Here is a 19314-nt window from a genome sequence, read left to right as displayed (position 1 = left end):
GGGGGCAGCAGAACTGACACCCTGGACTGCTGGTGGTCAGACTTTGTCCTGTTTGGGAGACTGACAGATCTGGGTGTGAGTGTGGATGTGCTGGAGGGCAGGAAGGCTCTGCAGAGGGATCTGGACAGGCTGGATCAAGAAGGCCAAGTGTCAGGGCCTGCCCTTGGCTCCCAACAACCCCCTGGAACGCTCCAGGCTGGGGGCAGAGGGGCTGGAGAGCTGCTCAGCAGGAAGGGACTTGGGGGTGCTGCTTGACAGGGGCTGGATATGAGGCAGAGTGTGCCCAGGGGGGCAAGAAGGCCAAGGGCATGGTGGCCTGTGTGGAGAAGAGTGTGGCCAGCAGGAGCAGAGAACTGATTGCCCCTCTGTGCTGGGCACTGGGGAGGCCCCACCTGGAGTGCTGTGTCCAGTTGTGGCCCCTCAGTGCCAAAAGGCCCTTGAGGGGCTGGAGCATGTCCAGAGAAGGGAACGGAGCTGGGGAAGGCTCTGGAAAACATGTCTGCTGAGGGACGGCTGAGGGAACTGGGCTTGTTGAGTCTGGAGAAGGGGAGGCTCCGGGGAGATGTGATGTCATATGATGGATGTGATATCATAGAGGAGATGTGGTGTCGCAGGAAGGATGTGATGTCACAGGGAGAATGTGATGTCACGGAGAAGACATGATGTCTCAAGGGAGATGTGATGTCATATGATGGATGTGACATCATAAGGGAGCTGTGATGTCACATTAATGAGTTGCTGTCATAGGGTAGCTGTGATGTCATGGGGAGGTGTGATGTCACAGGGAAGATGTGATGTCATATAGGAGGATGTGCCATCATATGGATGATATGAGATCACAGGAGAGGTGTGATGTCATATGATGGATGTGATGTCATAGAGGAGATGTGATGTCACAGGAAGGATGTGATGTCAGAGGGGCATATTGTGATGTCACAGGGATGATATGGTTGTGACATTGTAGGGGAGATGTGATGTCACAGTGGTAGTGTGATGTCAGAGGGGTGTTGTGATGTCACGGGGAGGACATGATGTCACAGTTGATATGAGATCACAGGAGAGATGTGATGTCATATGATGGATGTGATGTCATAGGGGAGATTTGATGTCACAGGGAGGTGTGATGTCATAGGAAGGATGTGATGTCATAGGGGAGGTGTGATGTGATAGGGGAGGTGTGATGTCATGGGGATGATATGATATCACCGAAGAGATGTGATATGATTCATGTGATGTCATAGAGGAATCTTGATATCACAACAAGGATGTGATGTCATGGGGAAGCTGTGATGTCACAGGGATGATGTGATGTCACAGGAGAGATGGGATGTCATATGATGGATGTGACATCAGCTGTGATGTCATAGGGGAACTGTGATTTCACGGGGAGGATGTGATGTCACAGGGATGATATGGTATCTCAGGAGAGATGTGATGTCCTATGATGAATGTGACATCCTAGGAAAGATGTGGTGTCATAGGGGATGTGTGATGTCCCAGGAAGGATGTGATGTCACGGGGAGCATGTGATGTCAGAGAAGAGGTGACACATCCCCCCCAACCTTGCTCCAGCTAAAGCCCTCGAATTTGTCTTTGTTTCCTTTGGGTCCAAGGTCAGGCTGTTTTATTTCCAGGGATGTCTAGAGATGAGTTAAGGGTAACTCAGACCTTTGGTGAGGAAGGAGTTGTTTACTCTGGAGCATTAGAACTCAGCCTTTGTTCCTGGTTTCTTCCCACTCTTTCAGAGTAGTTCATTTCCCAGGGTAAAAGCTCTGATTCCCCAGCACAGTCAGCTTCTCCTGAGCTCAGGATCTTTCACTGGTCTCATTTTTCTCCAGTATTAATTCTGTGCCAAATTCTGAGCGCGACTGTGCCAAGTGTGTGGGGTCGGCCACGGGAACTTTGCTTTTCCCTGCAGAGCGCACGGAGGATGGTCACCAGGCGCACATGGTGTGTTAGGGAGGGTTCGAGACATACTGAAACTTGAAAACCAAGACACCATTAAAAGCTTAACAAAAACCAATATTTATTACCAAGAGGTGGCCAACAAAACAAACAAACCCAAAAGGGAGGAAGAAGGAGAGAAATAAGCCCCCAGCACGACCTCCCCAGTTACCCAGCTGTTGTCCATAAATTTATCTTACCGACCTAGCATACCTGTAATTACCCATAGCAGAAGCTGCATCCTTGGAGAGTCAGTAAGTTCACAAACTGGCAGGCGTCCCCGCCAAAAGGCAACGTTGTCCTTGGTGTGAAGTTAGCTCCCTTCCAAGAAAGCACTATCTGTTTTTATACAACTAACTGAGTGACCACAACCTCCCAGGTGTGGCCAGCACTGCCCAGCCCGAGGCCCTCAGTCCCACCTCCTGGGTGGATGTCAGTGCATCTCTTCTGTGCACGCGTGAGAACTTTGGAAATCGCCTCACGCATGCGCAGTGTGTTTTGGGGGTCTTTTCTAATTGAGTTGGGGGTGGAGCCTTCCTCCTCTCCTCATCACTTTCTCCTTCAAGCTACCTTGGAGGACAATTGGCCAATCACAGAACACCAACTAAAACAGTTTATACAGAAGTTCTCCCTCCAAGGACAAATTCACTGTTTTATCAGTGAACTTGGCAGGGAGAATATAAACTACTGCGGGTGGCTGGGGCCAAACACAGACCAAAAATATCAGCATAAATTCACCCTGGTACACTCAGTTACCACAGCAACCGTCAATGGACTCCTTCCTAACTGTGTTGCCATGGCAACCAAGGCTAAGACTAGTTGTGATGCTCAGTTGCCATAGAAACCTCCACTAGGGCCTGCTGCTATGGGCTTGTGCCATGGAATTCTGGATCCATGCTGTTGCCATGGCAACCATTAGTCACTCCTGGTGCCCAATGCCATGGTACCCGGACACAGAGATGCTTTGCCAGGGACTGTTTCCATGGCAACCAGCGCTTGACTGGGCTGTCATGGCAATCGTCATGGAAACCCATTGTCAGGGACTGTTGCCATGGACATTTCCACTTGTTGGCATGGTCAGCTGTCATGGAAACCATTTCAAGTCCCATTGCTAAGGCAGGTTGCCATGCCAACCGTCAGAAGGCCCCATTCCTCTGATGGTTGCCATGACAACTCACATGAAGACCCAATGCTGCTGTAATTTTCCATGGCAACCATCAAGAAACCTGTTGCCAGGGACCTTCTCATGGACACTTCCATGAGTCATTTTTCATGGCAACCATTCCACAATCATATTGAAAGGTTGGTTGCCATAAAAATCATCATAAGGAACCGTTGTTACAATCGGGGTCCATGGCAACCATCCCGATGTCCCAACCCTGTGGGCCCCCCATGCTGGGGGATGGACTTGGGGGGCTGGTTTGGGCTGGGAGAGGAGTGAATTTTCCTCCCAGGGGTTTCTCTGGGGTTGGGTTTGGATTTGGACTGGGAACAGGGGGGAGAATTCCAGGAGGGTTTGGTTCCTGCCCAGAGCCAAGGCCTTTCCTGCTCCTCATCCTGTCCCACCAGCGAGGGGGCTGGGGGGGCACCAGGAGCAGGGAGGGGACACAGCCTGGACAGGTGACCCTGACTGACCCCAGGGGTGTCCCAGACCGTGTGGCCTCACAGTCAGTGTGGGAAGGGGGGGAAGAAGGAAGGGGGGGATCCTGGGAGCGATGGGGTTTGTGTCCCCAGGTCCCCATTCCCTGGGATGGAGCCCTGCTCACCCGGGGATGCTGAACAGCTGCCCTGGGGATGCTGAACACCCACCTGCCTGTGGGAAGCAGGGAAGGAACTTTGGGTTTTTGCTCCCCCCTGGACCTGTCTGTGCCTCAGCCCAGGAGTTGGGTCCCTGAGCTCTAAACCCCAAGCCCTGACCATTAAGCACCGCAACACCCCTCGGGAGCAGGGCAAGGACCTGCAGGGCCCCGAGCAGGCCCAGGGGTTGGCAGAGGAACGGGAGGTGACTTGTGTCAGCTCAGCCCGTGGCACACAAGGAGCAGAGGGGTGGCAATGCTGGCAGGACTCAGCTGTGCCTCAGGATCTCAAGGGGGCCCAGGGCTGGCAAGGGGCTGCCAGGTCACCTCTGTGCCAGCCCTGCCAGGCAGCAGCAGCCTCGGGCACCAAGAGTCAGGGGAGCCATCTGTGCACACCTCTGAGAGCTGCCCCAGCTGAGAGTCACTCTCAGGGGTCCTTAGAGGAGGATCCTGGGCAACTTGGTGCAGTCAAGGCACCATTCTGACCCTGAGCAACCCCAGGGACTCCGGGGACCACTCTGACACTGTCGGGCATTCTGGAGCTGAAGGGATCCACAGACACTCTGCAGCCTCCTGGAATCAAAGGAACCTGTTGGGACACGGGGACCAAAAGAACCTGGGACTCAGTGGAGCCTCAGGAAATCCAGGGACCATTGTGACACTGGAGAACCACATGGAAACAAGGGGCCATCCTGATGCTCTGGAACCTCCTGGAACCGAGGGTCCATTGTGTCACTACAAGGATTTATGGATCCAAAGGAACACAAGGACACTGTGGAATCTCCTGGAACCAGGGGGCCACTGTGGCATCTGGGGCCTCATGGAACAGAAGGAACCCTGAGACATTTTGGAAGCTCATGGGATGAAAAGGGCCACTGTGACAATACAGGGCCTCAGGAATGCTGAATGCTGAATAATTTTGGAACATCAGATAACCAAGGGGCCATGGTGACACTGCAGGGTCTCATGGAAACAAAGAAACCCTGGGAAACTGCAGAACCTGCTGAATTTGATGGGCCACTGTGACTCAGGGCAATCTCCTTGAGTCAAGAGGCCACTGTGACACTGCCGGGCCTCCTGGAATCCAAGGGACCCTGGGACAGAGTGGAACCTCCTGAAATTAAGGAATCAAGGGCCCGTTGGGATTCTGTGTAACCTGGTGGAACCAAGCGGCACTGGGACACTGCAGGACCCCATGGAACCAAAGGAATGTGGGGACAGTGTGGAATCTCACGGAGCCAAGGGGCTATGGTGACATTGTGGAGCCTCATGGAACCAAAGGGCCCACTGTGACTCCTTAGAACTCCATGGAATCAAGCAGACCCGCTGCCTTCCCCCCGCCCCTGCTGGCTCTGCTGCTGCTTGGGCACCTCTGGAGTCAGCATTTCCTTTGGCAGCACAACTTAGACGAGATAGTTTTCCAGAGCTGGCTTTTCCCCCTCTTTCCCATGGTTTTCCTTTTTGGTTTTTGTTTCCCTGAGGAGAAAAGAGGGAATAGAAGCACATGCTGATCTCTGGTTTTATCTGTATACAAAAGGGAGCTGGGGTGGGGGAGACAAAGCGATTTCTCTCTCTATTCTCTCTCTTTTATCCCACTCCCACCTCCCTCGCCACACCCCGGGCGACTGTTTCACCGCCGCCCCTCCTCGCCCGTCCCGCGGGGCAGCTCTTTGAGCTCCGGGGCGGCGGAGACTCCCCCGGCGCGGCCCTTTGGTTTTCCTTGGTTTATTCTCCGGAGCTGATTCCGTTCCGAGCTCGCCCCCCCTCTCTGGCGACCCCCGCCAGGGCCCGTCCCGGGGCGGCTCCTTCAGTGCCACGGGCGGCGGGGACCCCTCGGGGCGGCTCCCCCAGGGCCCCGCCCGCCGCCGCCGCTCCCCGGGGCCCTCCCCGCTTCCTGCCGGGATCGGACACCGCCGGCGGCCCCGGCCCTGCCGGGCTCCATCAGCCTCAGCAATTGCTGCCAAGGAGGGGCCGGGGCTTCCTCTTGGCCTTCGTCTCCCTGGCGCTGGGGCTCGGCTTCTACCTGCGCCAGAAGGTGAGGGGGGTCCCAGGGGGTCGTGTGTCCCCCCAGAGCGTCTGTGCCCCCCCGGGGACCCCCCACCCCGGTGTCACCCCCTTTTCTCTCCCCACAGAGCTCCTGAGCCGGCGGCGGCCGCAGCCCCTCCCCGGGGCCTCGGGCCCAGCCTGGATCCCCCCTGTCCCCGTGAGGATTTTGGGGGGGTCGTGTGTCCCCCCCTCCCCTGCTGCCACTCCTGATCCCAGGAAAGCTTCCCAGTTCTCCCCAGTCCCGGTTATTGGGGGGCAGTGGGGAAGGGGTGGTGGGACCACAAACTGAGTGGGAGGGGAGTGGGACCCAACAAAAGTGGAGGGGGAGGGGCACTGAGGTTTGGGGGATAATGGGAAATGGGTGGGAGAGGTCAGAAGAGTGGGGAAAAGGGAGGGTGGGACCCCCAAACTGAGCATAAGGGGGCTGGGGATTGGGTAGATGATGTGGAAGGGGTGGGAGAGGGGGGAAAAAAGTGGGGGTTGGGACCCTCACAGTGATCCTGGGGGGGGCTAGGGATTGAGGGGACCATGGAAAAGTGGGAGGAACAGGGAGAATGGTGGAAAAGAGAGGGTGGTCTGGAGGGTCCAACAGTCCCATGGGGGTCTTTGGGCACCAGATTTTGGGAAAGGGGGATGGCCTCCCTGAGCTCCCAACTTACTGTGGGGTGCTGGCGGCTGCTGGATCCAATCTCAGCCTCGGATTGTGCCAAAACTTTCAGTTTAGAGGAATTACAGAGGTGTGACTGAACTTTTGTCCCTGAAATTTTAATGATGGTAAAACAGACCCATGGATAGAAATGAATTTATTTAGAGTTACAAATGATCAGACAAAAGATCTTCATCGGAATTATTTACTGCACAATAGAACACTAAGAAGGGGGGCCCCTGGTGGTCTCGTGGTTAGGATGCGGTGCTCTCATCGCCACGGCCCAGGTTCGATTCCCGGTCAGGGAACCCCTCTGGGCAGATGGAGCTCGTCAGCCCTGTAAGGCCATCCATCTAAGAGAAGGTCACTCTAAACAAACCTACGTCCTGAGGACCTCGCTGCCACCATCTGAGCTTCGCTCGGCCCCAGCAGATGAACCTTAGGATTAAAGGGTGGACTCAGTTCAGCGCACACTGTGTCTCACCTAAAAAATCCACTGCGCAGGCTCAAAGGGTAATGACCTTTCCCAAATCTTTGTTCACGAAGACTGGCCATACATACAGAACACTAAAACTACCAGGAGTACCAGTTCGGGGTGGAAGCAGTGGCCAAAGCCCTTCCCGCAGTCGGGGCACTTGTAAGGCTTTCCTTACCGGTGGGTCCGTTGGTGTCTGGTCAAGTTACAGCTCCAGGTGAAGCTCTTCCCACACTCCCCACACTTGTAGGGCCTCTCACCGGTGTGGATGCGCCGGTGGGTGACAAGGGTGGAGTTGTACTTCAAGCCCTTCCCACAGTCGATGCAGCAGAAGGGCCTCTCATCCGTGTGTGTCATCTCATGTCTGAGGAGACTTGAGCTGGTCCGAAACCTCTTCCCACATTGCAAGCATTTGTACCGCCGTTCCCCAGTGTGGATGAGCTGGTGGGTACGGAGGGTGGAGCTACAGTTGAAGCTTTTCCCACATTCCCCACATGTGTAGGGGCGTTCCCCGCTGTGGATGAGCTGGTGTCGGATCAGGTTGGAGCTGTCAGTGAAGCTCTTCCCACAACCATTACACACGTAGGGCCGTTTCCCAGTGTGGATGCGCTGGTGTCTGAACAGGTGGGAGCTCTGGTTGAAGCTCTTCCCACATTCCCCACATGTGTAGGGCCGTTCCCCAGTGTGGATGTGCTGGTGGCGGATGACGATGGAGCTCTTCCTGAAGCTCTTCCCACATTCCAAGCACTTGAACTGCTTCTCCCTGCTGGGAGGCTGATCAGGGACCACCAGGTCAGAGCTAAGCCTCAAGCTCCGGCCGCCTTCCCGGCACAGGCTGGCTCTTTCCTCCTCAGAGCACCCTGGGATGGCTTTGGAGCCCCTCCTGCGGGGGGATCTCCGGCCCTTTTCCTCCCCGCTGCCTTCCTGCGCCGGGGAGCCCTTCAAAACGGCCTCTCCCACCAGGGTCTCACGGGGGGATTTGTCCTCCGGGCTCTCCGTCCTCACCTCGGGGCCTGGGGCAGGAAGCAAGAAGGACAGGCAGGGGATTTGCCTCCGGCCCACAGGGAAGGCCAAGGACATCCCCCCAACTCCGGCCCCGGCAGGACGGCGGCGCCAGCGGGGTTGTCCTGCAGCCGGGGCCATGCTCGGCTGACAGAGCCAGCACAACACCCGCCCAAAGGGACACTGACTTCCTCCTCACCTGCCTGGGGGGACCAAGGCATCTTCCTCTTCCTCGCAGCCTCCTCCTCCATCCGACCAAGCTTTGGGAAGGACAAATCCTGATGGGGGGAAAACAAGGGCTGAGTGCGTTGGCTTGGGGGTTCCTCCTGCCCAAGTCCATCTCTAGAACTCACCGGGCATCCTGTGTCCATAAAAACCTCCAAAACACCAAGATTCAGCCCAGAAAAACCCAAACCACCCAGATTCAGGCAAAAAACCCTCTCAGAAATAGCAAGATGAAGCCCCCCCTCAAACTGCAAAAAGTTGAGTTTCAGGAAAAAAATACTCCAAAATATGAAAATTCTGCCTAAAAAAACGCTCCCAGGAGTTCCCCCATTGTGGTCTGCCCCCTCTGGGGTTCAGAGGGTCTCCCCTGTCTGGGATGCTGGGGGTCCCACTTTGTGATGCTGGGAGTGTTGGGGGTCCCAAGGGTCCCTTCTCCTGTGACTCTCGCCTTCCAAGTGCCGCGTTCCCAGACATTCTCCCTCTCTGGATTCTGTACATTGCTGTCCCGAGGATACCAGGGGTCACCACTGTCCTACTGTGCTGCTCTGAACCAGCAGAGCAGCTGGAGAACAGATGGTGGTAAAGTGTGGTCAGTGCCAAGTGCTTTAGGGCTCTTAGGCCCAAAGAAATGTCTCTGCCCTGAGAATAGGGTTGACACGTGGGAGGCTGCTCCAGGGGTCTGCAAGAGGCCTCGTGCTCCGCTTGGCCCCAGCACTGGCTGGTACCAACACCCCCGGCTGCCTCCAGCCCTGGGCAGCTCTGCTGCCACAGGCTGTGCCCTCACCGTGGCCCTGCAATGGCCCTGCCTGTCCCTCACCCAGGGCCCTGCCCGTGGCCCTGTCCCTTGGCTCTCTCTCTGCCAAGGGAGCTCTCACCCGAGAGCTCCTTGCCCACAGCCGGGGGGGCTCCCAGCACCACCACCACTGCCCAGAGAAGTCCCCCCAGAAAAGGGGCTGGGTGGGGTCCTGGGTGGGCTCTGAATATTTCTGGGGGTCCTTGGGGGGCTGTGGGTTAGGGTGTCCCACTGCCGCCTCCCCAGCCCCACTGAGCCGAGCAGTGCCACAAAATCGCTCCGACTGACTAAGAAACCTCGACACAAGTTCTTTATCCTGTCACCTTCTCAGCTTATCCCTTCCCGCTCCCAGCCCCCTCTGCTGGCTGTCTCTCTCCTCCCTGTGCCCGTCAGTCACAGCTGCAGTTCTTCCCTCCATCGCAGTCTGGGGGCCCTGCTGAGGAGGTGCTCAAGGAGTTGGTGGTGCCGATCTCCCCCTGCTGCAATTCCTTCCCCCAGGTATGGCTCAGAGTGCCTGACTTCCCTCCTGTGCCTCTGGGCCAGCCAGTTCCTTCCTCCTGGCATTGTCTTCTCCATCAGTGGGCAGCGAGGGGCCCTGGATGGTCCCTACGAACCCCCTGCCCTCAGTCCCTCCTGGGCTGGCACATCTCCCAGCCTGTGTCACGGCACCGGCTGCTGCCAAGGGACGGCCCTGCTGCAGTTTGCACCTAAACCCAACAAACTGGGGCGGGGGGGCAGCCCTGGAAATCAGGGTTTTGCTCCCATGGCTCTGCAGGGGCTTCCCACGGGCTCTCAACCTCCTTTGGGCATCCCCTGCTCCAGCGTGGGCTCCTCCCGGGCTGCAGGGGGGTCTCTGCTCCATCCTGGACTCATCCACAGCTCACAGGCCCTTCAGCTCAGGGTCACCCAGAGCTCCAGCCAGTTCTATGGAGCAGCGATCCCCTGGTCCCCTGCCAGTGTGGGCACCTCGCCAGGGCTGTTCCTCGAGGTTCTCTGGCCCCCTGCCAGTCCAGGGCTGTTTCTCCAAACCACCAAAGCACGTGTGCCAAACGCCCTGGTTGGTCAGTGCCGGCTGGGGGAGTGGGCACTCGGTGAGGGGATGAGAAAACTGCACCAGGGCTGGGCTGAAAGAGGCTTCAGCACCACTTCTGATGGCCCAGGGGCAGCATCTGGCTTCTCCCAAACAGAGAGAGGGCACTTGTTCCTCTGCAGGGAGTCAAGGGCAGGAGGGTGACTCCTGCTTCATGGATGGAATGGCAGAGGATCCCTTGGGTCCCCAGGATGGATCAGCACTCAGGGATACAAACTGCCCTCAGAATCAAAATGCAGCTGCCAGCACAGATTTCCTTGTAAAGTCTGAACGGAGTAAAGCTCTGGAAAGGAGATTGTGCCCCATGGATGAGATTGCAGAGGCTCCCTCAGGTCCCCAGAATGAATCAGCAACCAGGAATAGACACAAAAGGCCCCCACAAAGATTTTGGGGGGAGTGTCCTGTAGGGAGGGGACAGTGTCACCCCACCAGGGCAGGGCTGGCAAGTGGGAGGCTGCTCCAGGGCTCTGCAAGAGGCCTCGTGCTCTGCTCGGCCCCAGCACTGGCTGGTACCAACACCCCCGGCTGCCCCCGGCCCTGGGCAGCTCTGCTGCCACAGGCTGTGCCCTCACCGTGGCCCTGCAATGGCCCTGCCTGTCCCTCACCCGGGGCCCTGCCCGTGGCCCTGTCCCTTGGCTCTCTCTCTGCCAGCTCAGTGTGGGGCACACGGGCTGGGGGTCCCTCCCAAGCCCCCCGGGCAGCCGGCGTTGGCTGGGGGGATGTGAGGGCTGGGCCTGCTCAGCACAGCCCCGGCCTCGTGCCCAGCGCCTCTTTCCTGACCCACACAAGAGCTTCCCGGCCCCCCCAGGGCTCCCCTGCTGCTGCCTCTGCTCCTGGCCCTGCCTTTGCTGCTCCCTTGGCTGGGGCAGCGGCTGCAGGGGGGGATGGCAGCAGCTTCAGCTCCACGGCACTTCCTGGGGGGAGCTCAGCCCGGGGGGACGGGCAGGGACCTGATGGGGATGGACAGGGGCCCAGCAGGGACAGCCAGGGCCTGCAGGGGAAGGCACAGGGACAACCTGGACCCCACACTGCCACCGCTGTCTCTGCTCCTCCTTGCAGGCTCCGTGGCCAGGCACAGTTTGTGTTCCTGGGTGCCCACCATCTCAGCACTTGGAGACGCTCAAATCAGCGCCCGCAGCTCTGCAGCAAAGCCCCAGCTCACCTGGCACACAGGGGATGGACACAGCACCTGCTCGGGGATGGGCAGTCACAGCTTTGTCTTCCTCCCCACCACAGGGCTCTCCTTCCTCAGCAGCACCTCTGCCTTGCACTTATTCTCAGCCTCACCTCAGGGACAGCTCTGGGCTCACCTCCGCGCCACTTCTCAGCCTCACCTCAGGGCCTGGGCTCAAGGACAGGAACCTGCAGGGAGGGGACATCAGGTGCAAGCTGAGGGCTGCCTGCTTGCACTGGCCTCTGGGCTTCCTTCTCCTTCCACAACCATCCCAGAACTCAGCCTGCTTTTCTAACACCACACATTTACAGACTAACCTTGGAGATAGATATGGACAGACATCTCTATCACCCTGGGGATAGAGCCTCAAGCATGTGCTGCCATAGGAATGGGAATCAGAGAATCACAGAATCAGCCACGTTGGAAAAGACCTCCGAGATCATCAAGTCCAACCCTGGATCCAACCCCGCCGTGCTTCCCAGACCATGGCACTGAGGCCACATCCACTCTCACCTTCAACACCTCCAGGGACGCTGACTCCACCCCCTCCCTGCCCAGCCCATTCCAAGGCCTGATGACTCTCTTGGGAAAGAATTGCTTCCTAATATCCAACCTAAACCTCCCCTGGCACAGCTCAAGACCCAGCCCTCTTGTCCTACTGCTGCTTCCTGGCACAACAGCCCCACCCCCACCTGGCTCCAACCTCCTGGCAGGGACTTGCAGACAGTCAGGAGGTCTCCCCTGAGCCTCCTCTTCTCCAGCCTCAACACCCCCAGCTCCCTCAGCCTCTCCTCACACCACTTGTGCTCCACTCCCTTCCCCAGCCTCGCTGCTCTTCTCTGCACCTGCTCCAGCCCCTCCAGGGCCTTCCTCAACTCAGGGGCCCAGAGCTGGACACAGCACTCCAGGGGTGGCCTCACCAGCGCTCACTCCAGCCCAACAATCACTTCCCTGCTCCTGCTGACACACTCTTCCTCACACAGGACACCAGCCATTGGCCCTCTTGGCCACCTGGCCACACTCTGCCTCCTCTTCAGCTTCCTGTCCATCCCCACTCCCAGCTCCCTTCCTGCCTGCCTGCTCTCCAGACACTCTGGCCCCAGCCCGGGGGGCTGACGGGGCTTCTTGTGGCCAAAGGGCAGGACCCGGCCCTTGGCCTGCTGGAACCTCATCCCCTTGCAATCAGCCCATGGATCCAGCTGGGCCAGGTCCCTCTGCAGAGCCCTCCTGCCTTCCAGCACATCAACACACCCCCAGCTTGGGGTCACCTGCACATTTGCTGATGAAATGCCTGGTTCTGCAGCAGCTGCAGATGCTCAAGGGGCAGCAGGACCAAGTCAGGGGCCTGGGGGGGCCTGGGGGGCTTTGGGGTCCAGGGGGGTCCTGGGGGAGCTGGGGAGGGGCTTTGGGGATTGGGAGTACAAACCAGGACAGACCAGTACAGACCAGGACAGACCAGGACAGACCAGTACAGACCAGTACCTCCTCACTGCTCCCCAGATCTCTCCTGGAGCTGGGCCACGTTGTCCTGGGACACCTCAGCCCCCTCCCAGTGGCCTCCCAGTACAGCCCAGTGCCCCCAGTACAGCCCACTGTGTTCCTGTCCCAGGGTGCTGGGTGATCCCTCTTTGGGGGGGGGGCTGGAAGGGATTTGAGGGGAGGCTGGGGGAGATTTGGGGGGGAGGTTGGATAGGAATTTGGGGGGTTTTGGGGTGCTTTGGGTGCATTTAGGGGAGTTAAAATGGGTTTGGAGGGTACTGGGGCATCAAAGGGATCTATGGGAGGAGGGGATTTAAGGAAAAATGGTGGTTGGGGACATTTAGGGGGGGTTAAAGCGGCTTGGGTGGGGAGGGGCAGCTCCACGAGCAGGTGATTCCTGAGACCCCTCTGGTGTCCCCAAGACCCTCTTGGTGTCCCCAGTTCCCCCCTTAACACCCCGAGCCCCCCCTGGTGTCTCCAATGTCCCCAGGGCCTCCCCATGGCCCCAACTCTCCCCTTGACATCCCCAATTCCACTGTCCACAAACCCCTCCCCACTGTCCCCATTGTCCCCAAACCCATCCCTGATGTCCCCAACCCTCCATCTCACCCCAGAAGCCCCCCCTGGACCCTCTGACCACAAAAACACACTGCCTCCCACACTCACAGAAAGGCCAAGGGCATCTCGGGACACGTTGGGGACAGTTGGGGGGCTTTGAGAGGCACTGAGTGATTACTGGGGGATACTGGGACACACTGGGGGGAACCAGGGGGCACTGGGAGGGACTGGGGAGTTACTGGGGGCTTACCAGGACACACAGGGAGACACTGGGAGGTTACTGGGCCATACTGGGGGTTACTGGGTGCTCACTGCAGGATCACTGGGCCATCCTGGGGGGCAGTGGGAGGTCACTGGGATACACTGGGTGGTCACTGAGGGGGTTACTGGGCCACACTGAGGGTAACTGGGAGGTCACTGGGATATACTGGGGGCACTGGGATCCCCTTATCCGGATGTGGTACATCTCCCCCTGGACTTTTGTGGGCACCCCCAGGACCCCTCCCCTGAGGGCTGGGAGATCCCCTGAACCCCACTGCTGGGCTTTAGGGGACACCTAAAGGGTGTCTTTGTATGCTGAGTCTCTGTATGCTGAGTTTTGGGGGTCTCTGGGGTTCGAGGGGGGAATTGGGATCCCCTTTCCTTGGGGTTGGTCCGCTGGGCTGGCAGAGACATTGTGGTGGGACAGGAAATGGCCTCATAGGAGTTTTAGTTGGCCGTGGCCAGACAGGATTGACACGGGGACTCCATAAAATCCACACAAAACCCCTGAAATTCCCTCAGAAATCCACCTCTGGACCCATCAAAACCTCCTCAAAAACACCCCAAATCCCCTCAGAGACCTCATCTCCCCCCCAGGACACCCTAAGCCCTCTCAGTGACCTGCAAAACCCACCTGGGACCCTCCAGGCCCTTTCAGGGACCCCAAAAACCCCCTCAGGGACCCTCAAAACCGCCTGGGACTCCCTAAATCCCCCTAGAAACCTCAAAAACTCTTTCAAAGACCCTCCCCCCAAAGCCCCCCAGGACCTCCCAATTCCCTCGGAGACTCCAAAACTCCCTCAGGGATTCCCAAACCCCTTCAGGGACCTTCAACCTCCCCCCTAAGTCCCCTCAGGACACCAAACCCCTTCAGAGCCCCCCAAAACCTCCTCAGGGACCCCTAAAAGCCCCTAAGGGACCACAAAACCACAGAACAGCAGAAGAGCTTTCTGTAAAGGAAGAGAGCAAAGAATCTGAGAAGGAGGAGACCAAGGAAAAACTGAAGCAAAGCAATAAAATCATCCTCGCCCTTCCAGTTTTTCCTTCACCTTTTTCTCACTTTTCCTTTTTTTAGGGTTCTTTTTTTGGTTGGGTGGTTTTGAATTTTTTTCTCCGAGGGACTTTCTCACGAATCGAATCAAACATCCGGGTTCTTGGGAGGCCTCCGGGCCCCGCGGCCCCCGAGAGGGTCCTCCGAACCTCCGAACCCCCCGCGCTAAACCCTCCCGAGCCCTCCAGCCTTTCCCCCCACAGCCGCGCTCCCCGCAGCCCCCGAGGGGATCCCCAGACCCCGCTCTCCCGCACCCCCCGCCTGCACTCAGAGCTCACCGACCGACCCGCCGCCATCACCGATTCCCGGCAGCCAACGCGGCAGGGGCGGGGGCGGGGCTGCGGGGGCGTGGCCGCGCGCTGATTGGCTGCGGCGGCGTTCTCGGACGCGGTGCGCGCGCAGCCGGGAATCGGTGCTGGCGGCGGGGCCTGCGGTTCGCTCTGAGTGCTGTGAGTCCCCCCGGGGGGGATCGGGAGGGTTTAGCGGGGGGGTTCGGGGATAACCGAGGAGGTTTTGAGGGGTCCCTGAGGGAGTTCGGTGTCCTGAGGGGACTCAGGGGGTGGTTGAAGGTTCCTGAAGGGGTTTGGGGGTCTCTGAGGGGGTTTTGGTTTCTGAGGAGATTTGGGGGGTGCCAGGTGGGCTTTGGGGGTCTCTGAGGAGGTTTGGGGGTCCTGGCGGGACCTTTTAGGCAGTTTTGGGGTCTCTAGGGGGTTTACGGGGTCTTAGACGGTTTTGAGGGTCTCTGAGGGGGATTGGGGGGTCCCTAAAGGGGACTGGGGGGTCCCAGGTGGGTTTTGCGGGTCACTGAGAGGGTTTAGAGGGTGCTGGGGAGGGATGAGGTCTCTGAGGGCATTTGAGGGGACCTTGAGAAGGTTTTGATGTGTCGAGGGGGGGATTTCAGGGGGTTTGAAGGCATTTTGGGGGGTCCCCTAAAGCCCAGCAGTGGGTCCAAAGGGTCCCCCAGCCCCAAGGGGAGGGGTCCTAGGGATGGCCCCCAAAATCCGGGGGGAAATGTACCACATCCGGGTAAGGGGATCCCTAGACCCCAGTATAGCCCAGTGACTTTCCAGTGACCCCTTCAGTGACCAGCCAGTGTGTCCCAGTGACCTCCCACTGCCCCCCAGGATGGCCCAGTGATCCTGCAGTGAGCACCCAGTAACCCCCAGTATGGCCCAGTAACCTCCCAGTGTCTCCCCATGTGTCCTGGTAATTTCCCAGTAACTCCCCAGTCCCTCCCAGTGTCCCCCAGTAACCCCCAGTCCCTCCCAGTGCCCCCTGGTTCCCCCCAATGTGTCCCAGTATCCCCCAGTAATCCCCCAGTGCCCCACAAAGCCCCCCAGTTGTCCCCAACATGTCCCCAGATGCCCTTGGCCTTTCTGTGAGTGTGGTGGTGGGGTGTTTCTGTGGTCAGAGGGTCGAGGGGGGCTCCTGGGGTGAGATGGAGCGTTGGGGACATCAGGGATGGGGTTTGAGGACAGTGGGGTTAAGTTTGGGGACAGTTGAATTGGGGGTGTCAAGGGGGGAGTTGGGGCCATGGGGAGGCCGTGGGGACATTGGAGACACCAGGGGGGTCTCGGGGTGTTAAGGGGGGAACTGGGGACACCAAGAGGGTCTTGGGGAAACCAGGGGGGGGTCTCAGGACTCACCTGCTCTTGGTGCAGCCCCTCCTCTGCCCGCCCAGGCCTCATTAACCCCTCCCAAATGTCTCCTAACCTCCATTTTCCCTTTAATCCCCTCCCCCCATAGGTACCTCTGACCCCCCAATGTCCCCAAGACCTCTTTTAACTTCCCTAAAGGCACTCAAAACCCCCAAATCCCCATCCAAACTCCTCAGATCCCCCCAAATCTCCCACAGCCCCCCCTCAAATCTTTTCCAACTCCCCCCAAAGAGGGATCACCCGGCACCCTGGGACAGGAACACAGTGGGCTGTACTGGGGGCACTGGGCTGTACTGGGAGGGCACTGGAGGGGGCTCAGGTGTCCCAGGACAACGTGGCCCAGCTCCAGGAGAGATCTGGGGAGCAGTGAGGAGGTACTGGTCTGTCCTGGTCTGTACTGGTCTGTCCTGGTTTGTACTCCCAATCCCCAAAGCCCCTCCCCAGCTCCCCCAGGACCCTCCCGCTCCCCAAAGCCCCCCAGGCCCCCCCAGGCCCCTGACTTGGTCCTGCTGCCCCTTGAGCATCTGCAGCTCCTGCAGAACCAGGCATTTCTTTGCTCCCCACAGGGTCCTTCCCACACCCAGAATGGAATCTGGAGGCAGCAGGATGTGCACAGGGCTCCCATTTCCTACAGTGCAAAGGGGCTGCAGGGAATGATTCCCCTGCTCTTGCAAATCTGCCAAAACCTGCAGGGCACAGAAGGGGGAGCTTCAGGAATTTGCTGGCCTTGGGAGTGGAGCTCACAGAGTATTGAGAGGAACATATCCCTCAAATACAATCTCTGTGCATACACAAAATCTGTCTGGACAGACAGATAAAGCAATAATCAGATATATTCTGTATCATATCTATGGCACGTATTCTATAGAATCCATCCTTAGGTATTGTATGATGTATCTGTAAGATGTTACAAATAATAAGAAGTAATAGAACAAGTGTCCTCCTCCTTAGGGACACACACTTCAGAAGGGACCTTGCACTTGACCCCCCTCTCTCTTCAGCTTCAAACCACCCGGTGCCACAGAGGGGGACAGAGCTCCTGTGGAACATTCTATTCCACTGACACAGAGCAAGGAATAAACCCAAACTATTGCCTGGGTTTGTTCCCTGGGGGTCTCTGCAGCAGCAAGCACAGCCCCACACTGACTGCTCTGGGCTGTGCAGGCATTTGTGGTTCTGCCTGTCTCACACACACACAAAACAGTCTTGTTAGTGCTGCCCTCAGGAAACCCCCCCAGCCTTGGTCCAGCTAAAGCCATGGAATCTGTCTTTGTTTCCCTTGGGTTCAGGGTCAGGCTGTGCCTGTGTCCAGCCCAGAGGCTCAGAAAAGCATTTCTCCAGTCCCACTGCAATCTGCTGCTGCAGACAGGACCCAGGCACTGGTGGCACTGGGAGTGAACAGCAGAGTGTTTCCAGGGGCTCTCTGAAGGAACACGAGTGTCCAAAGAAACCAGCACAAGTGTCCACAGAAGTCCCAGTCCTTCATCTCTGAATGAGCTTGTTCAGCCCAGGAAAATCTGTCTAAGTTTTATTTCCATGGAAGGAGCTTTTTCCCACTTTAACACCAGTTTGGTTCCAAACCAAATTCTTCATTTCCTCCTCCCAGTTTACCTGAAGGACACTGACAGGGGCCATGGACACTGACAGGGATCACAGAGCTTGTCCCTTGGCCATACAGCTCCTGTTGTTTGGCAGCACAGGAGAGGTTAATTAGAGCCCAGGCTCCAATCCCAGGGCACCCATTGGATCAGCACTTGTGGATACAAACTGACCTTGGGCTCAGGATGCAGCTGGGAGCAGAGATTTCCCTGCAAAGTCTGCAGTGAGTCAAGCTCTGGAGAGGAGATTGTGCCCCATGGATGGGATTGCAGAGGCTCCCTCAGGTCCCCAGCAGGAATCATCACTCTCTGCAAGTCCCTGCCAGGAGGTTGGAGCCAGGTGGGGGTGGGGCTGTTCTGCCAGGAAGCAGCAGTAGGACAAGAGGGCTGGGTCTTGAGCTGTGCCAGGGGAGGTTTAGGTTGGATATTAGGAAGCAATTTTTTCCCAAGAGAGCAATCAGGCCTTGGAATGGGCTGGGCAGGGAGGGGGTGGAGTCAGCGTCCCTGGAGGTGTTGAAGGTGAGAGTGGATGTGGCCTCAGTGCCATGGTCTGGGAAGCACAGCGGGGTTGGATCCAGGGTTGGACTTGATGATCTCGGAGGTCTTTTCCAACGTGGCTGATTCTGTGATTCTGTGATTGCCATTCCTATGGCAGCACATGCTTGAGGCTCTATCCCCAGGGTGATAGAGATGTCTGTCCATATCTATCTCCAAGGTTAGTCTGTAAATGTGTGGTGTTAGAAAAGCAGGCTGAGTTCTGGGCTGGTTGTAGAAGGAGAAAGAAGCCCAGAGGCCAGTGCAAGCAGGCAGCCCTGAGCTTGCACCTGATGTCCCCTCCCTGCAGGTTCCTGTCCTTGAGCCCAGGCCCTGAGGTGAGGCTGAGAAGTGGCGCGGAGGTGAGCCCAGAGCTGTCCCTGAGGTGAGGCTGAGAATAAGTGCAAGGCAGAGGTGCTGCTGAGGAAGGAGAGCCCTGTGGTGGGGAAGAAGACAAAGCTGTGAATGCCCATCCCCGAGCAGGTGCTGTGTCCATCCCCTGTGTGCCAGGTGAGCTGGGGCTTTGCTGCAGAGCTGCGGGCGCTGATTTGAGCGTCTCCAAGTGCTGAGATGGTGGGCACCCAGGAACACCAACTGTGCCTGGCCACGGAGCCTGCAAGGAGGAGCAGAGACAGCAGTGGCAGTGTGGGGGTCCAGGTTGTCCCTGTGCCTTCCCCTGCAGGCCCTGGCTGTCCCTGCTGGGCCCCTGTCCATCCCCATCAGGTCCCTGCCCGTCCCCCCCGGCTGAGCTCCCCCCAGGAAGTGCCGTGGAGCTGAAGCTGCTGCCATCCCCCCCTGCAGCCGCTGCCCCAGGCAAGGGAGCAGCAAAGGCAGGGCCAGGAGCAGAGGCAGCAGCAGGGGAGCCCTGGGGGGGCCGGGAAGCTCTTGTGTGGGTCAGGAAAGAGGCGCTGGGCACGAGGCCGGGGCTGTGCTGAGCAGGCCCAGCCCTCACATCCCCCCAGCCAACGCCGGCTGCCCGGGGGG

Source organism: Pipra filicauda, unplaced genomic scaffold (genome assembly GCF_003945595.2).
Source record: "Pipra filicauda isolate LSUMZ 115617 unplaced genomic scaffold, ASM394559v2 scaffold696_size210578_pilon, whole genome shotgun sequence".
Classification (NCBI taxonomy): Eukaryota; Metazoa; Chordata; class Aves; order Passeriformes; family Pipridae; genus Pipra; species Pipra filicauda.
Note: the sequence above shows the minus strand (reverse complement) of the source record.